Source organism: Grus americana, chromosome 1, assembly GCF_028858705.1.
Source record: "Grus americana isolate bGruAme1 chromosome 1, bGruAme1.mat, whole genome shotgun sequence".
Lineage (NCBI taxonomy): Eukaryota > Metazoa > Chordata > Aves > Gruiformes > Gruidae > Grus > Grus americana.
Window position 1 is genome coordinate 78,626,190 of NC_072852.1, and position 13,278 is coordinate 78,639,467.

The following is a 13,278-nucleotide window of genomic DNA, read 5'->3' on the forward strand; positions in this document are numbered from 1 at the left end:
AATAGTAGGAATAAAAAGTTGTGCACTTAGCAGAAATTCCTATTAATTCTAGTAAAAAGTGGGGTGAAGAGGAGTCTTCTCCAGATGGACAGAAAAAAGAAAAGGTATTGCATGAATTAATCACTCAGCAGCAGGAGTTAGCCAATTTCTGTTTGGAAAAGGCAGCGCGAGGGGTGTACCACGCAGCCAGAGCTGTAAGGGCAGTCACATTGGGTCAGACGCCACGTCCCATAGCCCCCCTTTGACAGCAGCCACCAGCAGAAGCTGGGGAAAGTGAGTCTGGCAGGATTTTCCTGGAGCAGTGGAAGCATCCGGCAATTTGTGACTCAGTGAGGCGGTGTCCTTGTGCCTCTAATTATGTTTTTGCCCTTTTGGGTTTTTTTTACTTGATTTATCTCAGCTTACTTCCCATTCTTATACTGGCAATGACAATTTCCTAGTGTGAGTTTGAGGGTGTATAAAGAAAACGGCATGATCCCAGTGAAATTGTGGGATACGAGATCAACCTGGAGCCTTCTGGCAGGATGCTGATGGTACTTTGGACCTCTCCTAACTGCATGGGGATGCTTGGGTAGACCTAGAGGGGCTACTGGTGTCACATGCTTGTAAAAAAGGTACGGGAAAAGGATAAATGTCAGTCATACAGGCTGGAAAATTAGACCAGGCAGACGTCGTCTGTTCGCTCCCTGGACGGACGGAGCAACGCCACCAAAGGTTTGCAGCGTGGGGCCTACCAGCAGCACGTGTGTGCCTTGCAGCGAAGGCCCACGTCTGACTCCTCGACATCACTGGGATGAATTACAAAGGGCGGGTCCCCCCTGGAGCTCTTTGTCAATATGTTCATTGCTCCCCGCTGTAGTCAGATGGCGATGCTTGAAAACTTGATAACTCATTTATTTTTCCCCCTGCTAAACAATAAAGAGGCAGTAAAAAGAGACTAATTTCCACATCTTGCTTTCCCCCCCCCGCTTCAGTCATCCAGCAGGCCTGCGGCAGCGCCGCCCCAGCCCCACACCCCCGGCCGGCTCTCTTCTCCTTCTCCTGCCGCAAGCCACCCGCGGGAAACGAAACCGAAAGGCCGGGGCCGTGCTGTGTCTCCGACACCCGGCGGCATTTGCTCTAAGAGCTGCCTTCCCCCTGCCCGGTTCACCTGTGTGAGACGAGGGCGGCGGGGCGGCCCGAGTCCCCAGCGCACCGCACCGCCAGCCCGGGGCCGACGACAAGAGCCCCGCTTCGTCTGCCCCGCGGAGCCCTTTCCGCCCCTCACGCCGCTTCCGTTTCTAACAGGGGGGTACCGACCCGCCCCAGGCCTGAGGCGAGGTCGGCGAACAGCCCCCCTCCGCGTTCCACTGCCTCCCAGGGGCCGGAGGCGCCCGCCGTGCCCCGGCCAGCAGCCTGCCCCCTCCGCCGGCTGGCCGCCCGTAGGGGAGGCCGGCCCCGGGGCGGTGCTGCCCTGGCCCGCCCGCCTCGTCTCGGCCGGGAGAAGCACCTGTGGTGCCTGCGAGCCCGCGCCGCCACCAGGTACGTGAGGCCGACCCGGCCCGGGGAGTGCGGAGGGGCCCAGGCTCGTCTGACCCTGGGGTCTTGCTCTGCCCCGGCTCCTTATCCTTGGGGCCCGCAGCGGTTTCCCCCAGGGCGGCAGCGATTTCCTGCCGGTGAGGGAACGTAAAAGTAGCTGGGCTTCCCGGAGGGAGAAACTCGCTGCCGGGAGGGGTTTTGGGGGCGGCGGGGCAGGGCGGCCCGGCGTGCCAGGTGCGATCCTCGGGGGCTCTTCCAGAGAGCGCTTCGGAGCTGCATATAGATATGTAGGTGTCTGTCAAAGCGAGCGCTCTGTGCTTCTCGTTGTAACAACCTGTTGTGCTGCCCTTGGGACGAAAGGTGCCCTATCTAAAGGCAAGGCAGCCAATTGCCGGGTGTGGGATTCCCCCCTCCGTTTTGCTCCGTCGGGTAGCGGCTGTACCGGGCTCCCCCGTGGAGGGCGCCGGGGCAGGCCGGGGTCGGGCAGGCTTTTGGTGTGTCCTTTCCGCGGGACGCTTTCCTTTTTACTGTTTCCCACAGTAATATGATTCAAAGGTCATAATGAGAAACAGGTTTATACTGTGGTAGGTATGATATGAGGCTGTTATTTTACACTGGTGCTTACACCTTAGTCTGAGAACTGAGTCGCGTGGTTATTTGCAGAAGGATATGACTCAATAGGATTCTGTACGTTAAGAATATGTGAAATAGTTTGCCGGGTTTGATAGCAGGTAGATGAATTTGTGCTCTTGCGGCCATCCCTACTGACTTTGTGGGAGAACTTTGTAGAACGAAAGGTTTCTGCATGTGAGTCCTGTTACAGAATTGGAGCTCGCATCAATATTAAAACCTCACAAGAAACACAGAAAATGGGGTAAAGATTACAGTAAACTTGTGATTGAGATTTAATGCTATAATTATAAGCTATAAAATATGTCTTAAAGAACACGTCTAGTTATATATTGATATGTTGTGCTTTTAGGGTTTTCTTTTGTCATCTTTGTTACCAGTCCTTTGCAAATTAATTCCTTGTCACCCATATTATAATATATGTAATTAGTTCACTTTTCACCACTCTTTCTATGTATGTTGCATCATATTTTTGGCATGTAGTTAAAATCTGTATCGGCATGCACATGCACAAGGGGCTGAATTAACAAATATGAAACTTTTGTTCTGACCTTTCCAGATGTCTGAGTGATGACCTTGTTATTTTGTAGTAAGTTTTCCAGGCAGAAGGTGGTACAAGGTTTAGTTAAGGCTGATTTAGCTCCTGGGGGCGGGGGGGCTGTTGTAAGTTGGGAGTACAGACTGGAACCGGTTCCTCTTGTTTGCTGCTATTAGCATTCCTGCAATTCCTTCTGTCCAGCCCCCTTCCAAAGGCACCCTGGTAGAAGTCATCCACCAAAAGGCTGAAACCCTTTAGGGCAAACAAACCCTTTAGGGCTAAGCCTCTCTTCCCATACTTCTGTGGCAGGCAAGCAGCTCACCTGAAATCTAAGGGAAAGGCCTGTTCCTGGTTAGATGCCTTTTCCCTTCCCACAAGGGTAATTGAGTGCACAGCCAGGAGTTTCCTGTCCTTGATGCAGTATGTTGTATCAATGACCTTGCTGGGGTTTTGGCTCTTCCCCCCCCCCGCCTTAACACAGATGAGCTGTTGGCCTGTTTCTCGGTCCCTGAGCCAAATGATCACTGAACTGTCTTTCACTTCCACAAGTCCAACCGAAGTGGCTGAATGCAGGAGCAAAACTCATGGAGCAGTAGTCAGAGCCATTGAAGGTAGGAGCCTTGCTTCCAACACCAAAGCCTCTTCCAAGGAGGAGTGACCTCAGCTTTTGGGACGTATTTCGGCAGCTAAGTGTGATTTTTGCCACTGGTGTGTTATACACCTTAGGTATGCTGCCTAAAAGAAAAAAAAAAAAACCATGCCATTTTAGCTTCAAATCTAGCAGTTAGCTGAGAGGTCTCTGAATAGATCTAAGTCAGGCAGTGATGTTTCTGTAATCAAAGAAATTCTTTTTTAAAGGTGCTTTTACACAAGTCACTTATTCCAACATCTTCAGACAAAAATATGCAGTAATGCTAGATGGAACTAACTTTAATAAGTGAAATGAAACTGAGTTGCCTGTGTGGTTTTCTTAATTGTTAGAGCAGGAATTCAAAAAGTAAATAAACATGGGGGGGATGTAAACTATTTTTAACGTTCTTCTGGATTGAATAAATGTTTAATAGTGGTACTGCTAGGGAAATGTGTAAACAGTATTTTTTGTACTCCTCTGTGAAGTCTTAAGTTTCTTTTAAGAATATGGATAGAGCCATGAAGTCATTGTGTGACTGGGCTGAGTGAGCATTCAACGTGCTTATGTGGGTATTGGTTTTTATCAGGTTTAAATTTAACAGATTTTTTTTTTTTTCAGGTAAATTGTTCAGAGTCAAAACAGTTCGTGGTGTAAAGAGTTTGTGCATAGTATGGCTGTGATGTTTATGCTGTGCTGACTAGATTGGTTTAATTTTGAAATTCAGATACAACAGAACAGTCATTGTTTAATAGGCATTGTGTTATTGAAACTATAATTCCCATTTTTAAAATTACAAATGTTTCATTTTGTTTAAAGAAACAATAGAATAACTGTAGGATAAGTACTGTCACCGTGTAGACTATATAAACCCCAGCCCAAGATGTTACTGTGGCTAGGGATTTAGGATGTAGCTCTGAGAGGTGGAAATTAGGGGATCTAGGCAGGCTGCTGCTCAGGAATGGGTCACGCAGTCAAGGCCACCTGGGAGCGACTCCTCACCCAGCGTTAGTGTGAGTAGTTCTTGCTGCGCACCGTGTCCGTGTCCACAGCTGGGGTTTCAGATTGCTCGCCAGCCTCTGCACCACCATAACCCAGTGCCAGGCAAATGATACAGGCCGACTGTGGCAACCACGTATGACCTGCTTGTGAGTTACGTGAGGCTGGAGTCACACAGGTTGACCCCCTTTGCTTTTGAAGAAAAAGGAAATGACCTTTGTATCTGGCAGCTTTCCTGCATGTTCGTCGCTTCATCCGCGCAGCTGAGCTGCAGAAAAAAAGCAGCTGTTTCATATCCAGGAATGAAGAGGTTTGGCTAGGATTTGTGTTATATAAAAAAGCCCACACGTGATTTTTCATGAAAAAACAGACTGTGTGAACAGTATCAAAATTTTAATGACAAAATAAATACAGGAAAAAAAAAAGTAATTTGGGAATTTTGGAAAATGTAAAATCTTACTGGTTTTAATTGACACCCCACCCAAAAAAAGCCACAAACAACAAAACAAACCTTTAGAATATGTGGGTAAAAGTACTGATGATGGGAAAGTTTGAATCGGCAATCTCTAAGACTGAAAAGGAGTAAAAGTGCAGAGTAACTGTAAAAGTATTGTCAAAAGACCTTTATTTTAGCAACACTGCTGGATATTACTCTCAGAAGACACAAATTCTGTTGTAGGTATACACTGCTCAAGCCTGACAGCTTAAAACCTGACAACTCAATTGGTGCCTTTTCAGGGAGACAATTATCAAAAAAGCTTTCTTTGCATCAGATGAGAGACTGGCAGGTAGTATTACCAGTATACTAAAGAGTGGCTTAGCTGAACCATCAAATTTTCCCTGACCCTAACTAAAATAAGCTCTCTTGTTATAAAATATAAGGCATTTTAAAAAGATAGCTAAATATAATCATTGACTTATACCTGGTTTAAGCAACAAGAACATTTGAAGGAAGAAAAAATAAGAAATTATTATTTCTTCTCTGCTTCTCCTGGAAGTCTTACTTTGTTCATACTTACTGAATCTTTCATTTTTTATTACTGAATTCACTTGATATGGAATTGATGCAATCCATATTCTTTGAGAGGTTTTTTCCTCCTCACTCTGTCTTTTGGAGGCATAATCTTTGATCTATGATGATAATCATTTTCACGGCATGTGCAGTGACTGCAGATGGGGAATAAGTAGCATAAGCTGACAAACATGTAAGAAATAACAATCCTCTAATCATGCAAATATGAGATGGGTCAAACCACACATTTGTAATAAATTTTGACTCCTGTGAGTGCTGCCATTTGCTACACCTGGGCTGCAGGTGCCTCTGAGAACCAAGGACTATGTGTCCAGTGCCAGGCACTCAGCACTGCATTCCAGCTGCTATTTGAGTTTTTCTGTAGACTGGTAGCTGTACTCAGTTTTCTTTTATTCTCAAGCCAATTCTTTATGTCAGACTAGTCTCCATATTCTTAGCTCTTTGAAGAATAAAGCATCTCTAAATAAATAAGTGTAAAAAAAAAAAAAGTTTTGGGGAAAACCAACTACATATAGGTATTCCTTTAAGCCATTTTTTCATGCTTTTAAACTATTCCAAAAGTAAGGATTATATTTCTGTTTTCACCGTTCAGGGAGCATGGCACGCCTGTCGGTCAAGGGGAGCAAGCTGGGATTGGCTCTTCTGAGGGAACTGCTCTGTTCATGTTACTTACATGTTGTCTCTTGGCAAATTCATAGGTAGTCTTCAAACAGTCTAAGAGAAAAGTTTTTTTTTTTAATGACTTAAAGTATCTCATTTGAAATTGTTGGCAGAAACAAAAATGGATTCCAGATCATCCATGTTAGCTCTGAGACCATCCCTTCTCCTTGTCCCTGCATGCAAGCCTTGCCGCCTCTATGACTGCATCCCTTAACAAGAGGGAAGGACAGTCATCATCTCAGTAGAAGTGAATGGTTCTTCTTCAGGTCACATTCTCCTGTCCAGAAGCTGAAGAAGGAATTACATGGAAACAAAAAATACTGTTCTGTAACTGAAAATATGTCTTTGCACACATGCACGGGGACTAAAAATCACATTGTTGAGGCGTAGTCCTCCCTGGCATTCCTGAAGGTTTGTGTGCTAGACTTAGGAAGCGCATTGCTCTTTTTGTAACACACTTTGTGGCTTTGTATCCATACATAAACTTTTAATTTTAAAAAACATAGTAATTCTATTGCACGATATCATGTTGACACCGGTGTAGGTCATCATCAAGGCTGAATCTCAAGATTAGCTGTACAGACTTCTGCGTATTGATGTGATGGAATAACTGATAGCAATTGTAAATTGCTATTTCTGAGGCCAGGCAATGTAAGAGGATGTAACAGCTGATGTGCTGATAGGAAAAAAATGGTGAGACAGAACAGTCTTGGGTTTCATTTCAAGCTACGTTAGTGGACACAGATTTTCTGCTTATTATCCCCAGTTCGGACTCATTCAACTTCTCTCTTATCTCATCTCTTCTCTCTTATCTTGTTCAAATTCCATTTCTTTCACTTAGCCTTCTCAGTAACCCTTCCTGAACTCCCATCTTACATGCTTCTTTTGAGGTTGGAAAATATCAGCCCATAAACAAACTTGTAAAAAACTGAAAATAAAGTCTCAGACTTGGAAGTTTCAGGTGATACCAACTAGGCTATGATACCAATCCTGTCCATAGTAAAGAAAATCCCCAGCAGCGTAACTTCATTGCCTTTCAGTGATGTCTGCCTTAACAGCTTTTTCTTTGATTTGTTCATTCTGAAAATATCTTTTATACTTTTTATGTTAATATATTCTGGGAATATTTCTTTTAACTGTAGATTGTTAGCAAGACTATAGCTGACATTGTGTGCTGTGAAGTGCTTGTATTTCACTAGATTTTTCTAACTTTGAAATTAAGCCTGCTGAAGACTTTGAGCTTCCTCTTCTATATGGCTCCCACACAGCCATCAGGGAATACGCTGTCTTTGGCATGATGCTGCAGGATCATGGTGATAAAGCTGAACATCAGAGCTTCAGGAAGAACGTTCACCAGGAATGAGTTGTTCTATGGCATGCAGTGACCTTCTCTGACAGTTACATATGGTGACAGCATAACACAGTGAAGATAACATGTAACAAGTTAAAACATATACCAAGTTTCTGCAGATAGACACTTCAAAACAAACAAAAAAAAATTTAAACTAACCCTTAAACTCCTTACAGAGTTCTCAGGCATTTGCGTGCCTTTGTGGTAGCCCTTAGTGGGGATTCTGTTGGCCGTCACAGGCTCACACTGATGAGCGTGGGGAGCTTGGGCTAGGTGCGAAAAGGGATGCACAGGAAAAAGTTACAAGGCTGTTTACAAGGAAATAGGTGGTGGGGTTTTTTTTTTAACCCCTGGTCTCCAATGAAGAATCTCTGTAAATATCCACATCTTCTTAATATTTTCCTGATACCACATAACTGACAGTATTCCTGTTTTGTCTGATGTTGCGCTCTCAAACCTCTGTTGCTTTATGCACCCACGCATGCATGTCTACTAAAAAATTTCCACTGAGATGCCTATCAGCTAAAAAGCTGTAGAGCCACCTCTGTGTGAACATTAAAGAAAACCTATTCCATGTCATTTGTTAGACCAATGAATATAAGGTCTATAAACACATGACAGTGTGCACGCTGAGAAACCAGTGTATTGGATGCTACATCCTGAAATACTTCATGGTGTCTTTTATCGTGTAACTAAGAAGAACTAGAGAAGATTCAGAATATAAACCTGGTGAGTCTGTTTTTATTTTTAAGAAGGCATTGAATTATCGGGGAAGAATGCATAACATGCCATACAATAAATTGGAAAGACTAAGGTGTTTCCGTTCACAGACTTTCCACATCCATCTTTACTATTATTCAGTATATTAATCTACCATGTGAGGCAGAAAAAAGTGCCAAAATTTTGTTTGCTATATACATAATTTTTCATGTGTTTACACATACTAAATATGGAAATGAATTGAAACAATGAAAAAATTAAGATTTTTATCTGCTTTTTTTCTCTAAATCTCACTCTCTCTTCTGATAAATGTTACTAACAAAAGTCTGTAGTGTCATGGGAGCTTCCGCTTTTGGAAGCTGTCCCAAGCTTGAGAAGCCACTTGCGTGAAGCTTGAGTGTGAGGCTGAAATTCAGAAGTTTGGCATGTTCCCTACAAAGCTGGCTTTGAAAAAAGCCTATGCACTAAGGGCTGATCTCTGTAGCTTCAGAGAATACTGACATTCCCAGCAGTTCATTTGTATCTTTCTTCAGTAGGTGGTAGTGTGGAAACCACGGTAGCTTGAACTTGAAATCTCAGTTCGATATAACTGCTCTCTTTTGCATGGATGTAGTGCTTGTTGTCACCTATTGGATGAAACAGGAACGAAAATGTCACTTTTCTGAAAAATATTCTATAGGTTTAGGTTTATGGGGTTTGCACCCTGTGTTTTAGGAGCTGAGAACTGGCAACTTCAACCTTCTTGTTGAACGTTAGCTGAGACTGTGTACACGGTGGGATGCTAGGAATGCTGAAGCTGGGTGCCGCAGAGGGGACTTGCCACAGAAGGCGGATAATTCTTGTGGTCCTCAGAAGAGAGTTTTAGCATAAGCAATGATCCTATGCTTGGGAGGAAAATACCTGACAACATAGGAGTGAGATCCTATCCCGACTCAGTCGAGCTTAGTGTGAGTTACGGTGGTGACTTCTGTGGGCACAGAATCTCACTCTGTGTATGCAAGAATGGCATTAAACCAGTAGGCGAGTTTTCATGTTAAACTTGGAAGCCAGAAATAACCAGTAGTAGCTTAGTATCATCTTCACTGCTCCTGTATGTCCACTGGGTCTTGTTTATTTGGCAGTGGTTTTTTGATCTTGCCTAAAGGTAGGAAAATTATTTTGCGACAGTGTTCGGGTAGCAGAGTAATTTGTGGTTATGTTTGTAGCTTGGTTTGTCTCTGTGTCTGGACTTATTATACATACTCTTTTGCTTGACAGAAAGATTAAGCAGATGTGACAAACTCACAGTTGTAACCTTATCTTTGCAGTCAGAAGCTTACAAGCCAGGATAAAAGATATGTTATTAAGACTTACAAAGGAAAGTACCGCAGGAAAAATGAAAAGGAAAAAAAAAAAGACATTTTTGTGCTTGATTCAACAGCTGCCTTTGCAAGTAGAGCTTGCAGTACTGCATATTGGTGTCATAAAAATGCATGTGATATTACAGGTCTTTTTTGTGAGTCTTAAGTTTTGTTCTGGGTGTAGTGGCCTCATTGTTTACTGTAACCTGGTGAAAACCCATGTGTAAATAATGATTTTCTGTAATTAAAAAATGAAGAATGACACTGATATGAACCTGAAAGCTAGTATTTTTAAGTAATTAATTGTAACTAGCTTTACATACTGCATTTCTTATTTCCTCTGACAACCTGGTAACTTTTCTCATACCTTATTTTCTTATCATTTAAAAAAGTCTTCTCTCCTTTCTGCAAAGGACCCATGCAAAGAAACTGGTTGTTTACTGAAAAGTCCATGAAGATATCCAAGTATAGAATCGTACCAACTGGGAACCACTAAAAGTACCAACTAAAAGAAAGAAGTTGTAAACCAGGGAAAAATCTTATCCTTAATTTCTTGTAGTTATCTTTGCTCTTAACTGTACCAACAGTACTAAACATTTTTTGATAGAAATGTCATTTTAAGTATAAGATGCCTTTGGTTAAAATAGCTTCTTGTTCCAGCCATAAACCTAGTAGGATCCAATTATTATAAATGGGATTATTATAAATTCACCTTTCGGTTTCTTTTTATTTCGTCTCCTTTCTTTCGCAGCAAACGGGAAGTGTGAATGAATCGGCTCTAGAGCCAAATGATCCTTATCTGCCCTTGGGATAACTTACTGAGGATTTTAAAGTCAGATGGTGAGAAAAATTTACACTAATATTTAAGAAGCCTCATGAAACCCTACAGAAGCCTGACTAAATCTATGGAAAAAAAGAAAGAGGGGGGAATCATTAGAAGCCGTATAATAAAGACTGGATGAAAAGGCAAATAGTACTTTACTCCCAAACTACACTTTTCAATTGAAGCTCATAAAGAGCTTTCCTATGATACTGTTACTGACACCGAATAGTACACTTCTCCTCAAGGAGTCCTGTTTCTTTTCACCAAGTATCTACCAAGTGGGTGCAGGGTGGGGTACAAGTTGAAGGTTTTGGTTCTAGCAGCTATAGTCAGGGGTAGTGAAACCAAATTTCGTACTTTGAAGCAAAATATATCTTGACATGAGCTAAGACTGGCAAGATCTGATTAGGTAAAGAGTGGCAGAACTGCTTCCTGATTAATCAAGCAGCTAATGGTCCTTCAAGGCATTGATTCACATAATTCATTTTAGCTGGACTTCTGCTGAGTGTGTATGTGAGCTGGTGCTTTATGGCTGTCCTGAATGCTTTCCTCAATCTGGGCCTAATACGTCTGTATATCCATTTTACACTGAGGCATGGTGAGTGACTTACAGGTGTGTGTTCTTAATATATAAATAAAAATGAAGAAAAGGATAAAAATCTGTGTTTGGAGGAAGGCTGAATATTCTGTCAAGTGTTTTGTTGCATTGATGGGATTCTCAAAGTTTGTGCTTGAGTGTGTCACTATTTCTGAAAAGTAATCTGATAAGCAGTGTGCAAGGTTGTTTTCTTGTTTTGGTTTGGGTTTTGCGGTTTGTGGGGTTTTTTTGGTGTGTGGGTGCTGTATAATTTTAATTGACCCTCTGAGAGAATGGAAGGCTTCGTCATCCTGGCCCGAAATTCTTTCCAGGGTTTGGCATCCAAGTTGTTTAAAAAAAAAAAAAGGCTGGCTTAGTAATACTCATTCTGGCTGTTTTATATGGTATTTCTTAATTATGGCCAACAGGTAAGACGAAGATGGCACATATATTAATCAGTCTAAAGAAATAATGTTTTTCTTGCCAACCATGTTGGTAAAGCAAGTGTGTTACATACCATTTCTGGTGAGGTAAACTGTGTGTCCACATCCTTGGAAAGGATAAAAATGTTGTTCAAGAAAAACTAGGGATTTATTTAAAAGGTTAAATTTTGAATTATGGCAGTTAGAGGAGAAGAGCCTCACCTGACAGCCTTATTTACTTCTGATCACTGCATAAATGAGGAATTTGTGTGTTCTCCTCTGCTGTACGGCCTTGCTGTTTTCCACAGCTGACTTACAGTAGCCTTGTCCCGTTGCTTTTTTCTCAAATTCTGCACTCTTATGTTTATATACTGCTTATTAAATATTTATTAAACATATCAAAGGGAATATTGTTGGAAGGTACATAATATGATAAGTTGCTGGGTGCACAAGCTTCTCTTTCAGGTCACCTGAAGGGCTTGAGTGCCTGAAAACCTACCAGTTGTTTTTTAACCCTGCTGCATCCTTTGACTTAGAGGGAAATGTAATGATTTTTATTGTCTTGCTTAAATGCAGACCTTTGTGTTGCTTCTGTTGTAGTAGTACTTTAGCCTGTAGCAACACCAAAGACTACTTCAGCATGTAAGTAATAGAAAATTTCTGTATGTTTTCCATTTTTTTTATGTGCTGACAGAGAAGAATAATGAATAAACAATGTGGTCTTGTTAGATGTTAGCATAGGTTTATGTGTGTGTACAACCGATGCACTCGTATCTGTAGATTTGTGTAGCAATTAGCATATTTATGTTTGAAAGTTCAAAAAGATCTGGATACCAGTGTTGTTAAGTACCTCTGAAGAGCCTTCTAGTAGCATTTCATGGAGATTAATGGGCTAATATGCGTCACTCCTGCAATATGTTACCAGTGTTAGATTTCATACGTGGGAAATAAGATTTATTATTTTCCAGATGTTAGAAATTTGGATTCTTTCCTAAGATGATAATTTGTGCCTGTTTGGGGGTGCTGTTAAAGAGATAAAGGTAATAAACCAGGTGCAATGACAGCAAGTAATTTTACATGACAGTAGGGAATTGGCAAGATTTCTTTTGAAGTTGACTTTAATGAAAGTATGGAAAAGGTCAGATAGCAGAATCCAGTTGTTAATGATAAGTCGTCATTTCAGCCACCATGCTACTGCTACCATTTCATTTCTTTTTCTACACTCTCTTACCTGAGAACTGCTCTGTAACATGCATGAATATAGACAAATACCTTTGGATAAGTTGATGATGTCTCCAGGGTTGAAGCCTTTATAATGGGGCAATGGTTCCACAGTCATTATTACCACATATACATGCAAGCAGATCAGCCGGCAATAAAAATTTGATCCAGATCATGCAGTGATGCACAATCCCATTTTGGTCAATTTAGTCAAAGTACACGGAGGCAGCAGAAAAGCATAAATCCTTGTTTATGTCAGCTTTAGGAGGACAGGAGATACTTGATGCCACATAAATCTTTCTGATAAAAAAGTTAACCTGCCAAAATTGTTTGAACAAATTTGAATTCGTAGAGTTCGTTTATGCTGTGTCATTTCTTTCTTACATGTGACCTCATTTTTTCTGATCCAGTACAGGGAGTTTGAAAGTCACGCTTAATATATCATTGAACCATGACACGAGATGCTTCTCATGCAGATTTTAGCTAGTCCTTTTGGAGCTGGTCTTCTGTATGCCATACCTGGTAAGAGAATTGCACCTCTAAAAGACGTGAGCATAGTGAACACAAAAGAATATGGCCTTTTAGCCATATTTATAACTTTAAGTCTAATTTTAAGGTTCAGTGTTGGTATTTTTTCAGCCTTTACAGTTGGAAAGATCTGCCTTTTCCTCCCTTTCCATCTTCTGTTTCTTTTTTGTCCTCTAGTTCCCAATACTCCATAGTCCTGGCTGACAAACTTAGTTATTCTGCAGTTTTGCATGTACAAGAATTCCTTGTGCTCTTCCACAAACATTATCTATCACAGAATTTTGCTTACA

General features: G+C 41.8%; 1 protein-coding gene across 4 annotated transcripts in view; it reads left to right on the forward strand.

Annotated features, from left to right (window-relative positions):
- Positions 1–459: 459 nt before the first annotated feature.
- Positions 460–13,278, forward strand: part of ARHGAP8 (Rho GTPase activating protein 8) — an 85,370-nt gene continuing 72,551 nt past the window's right edge. Inside the window, exon 1 of one of the 4 annotated variants that reach the window (XM_054834449.1) lies at positions 460–614. The gene's annotated coding sequence lies outside the window, so the exon portion shown is untranslated. Of the gene's footprint in view, positions 615–1,098; positions 1,522–1,735; positions 1,806–13,278 lie in introns of those variants that run through there. The other 3 variants (XM_054834440.1, XM_054834460.1, XM_054834470.1) reach the window with 3 other exon arrangements.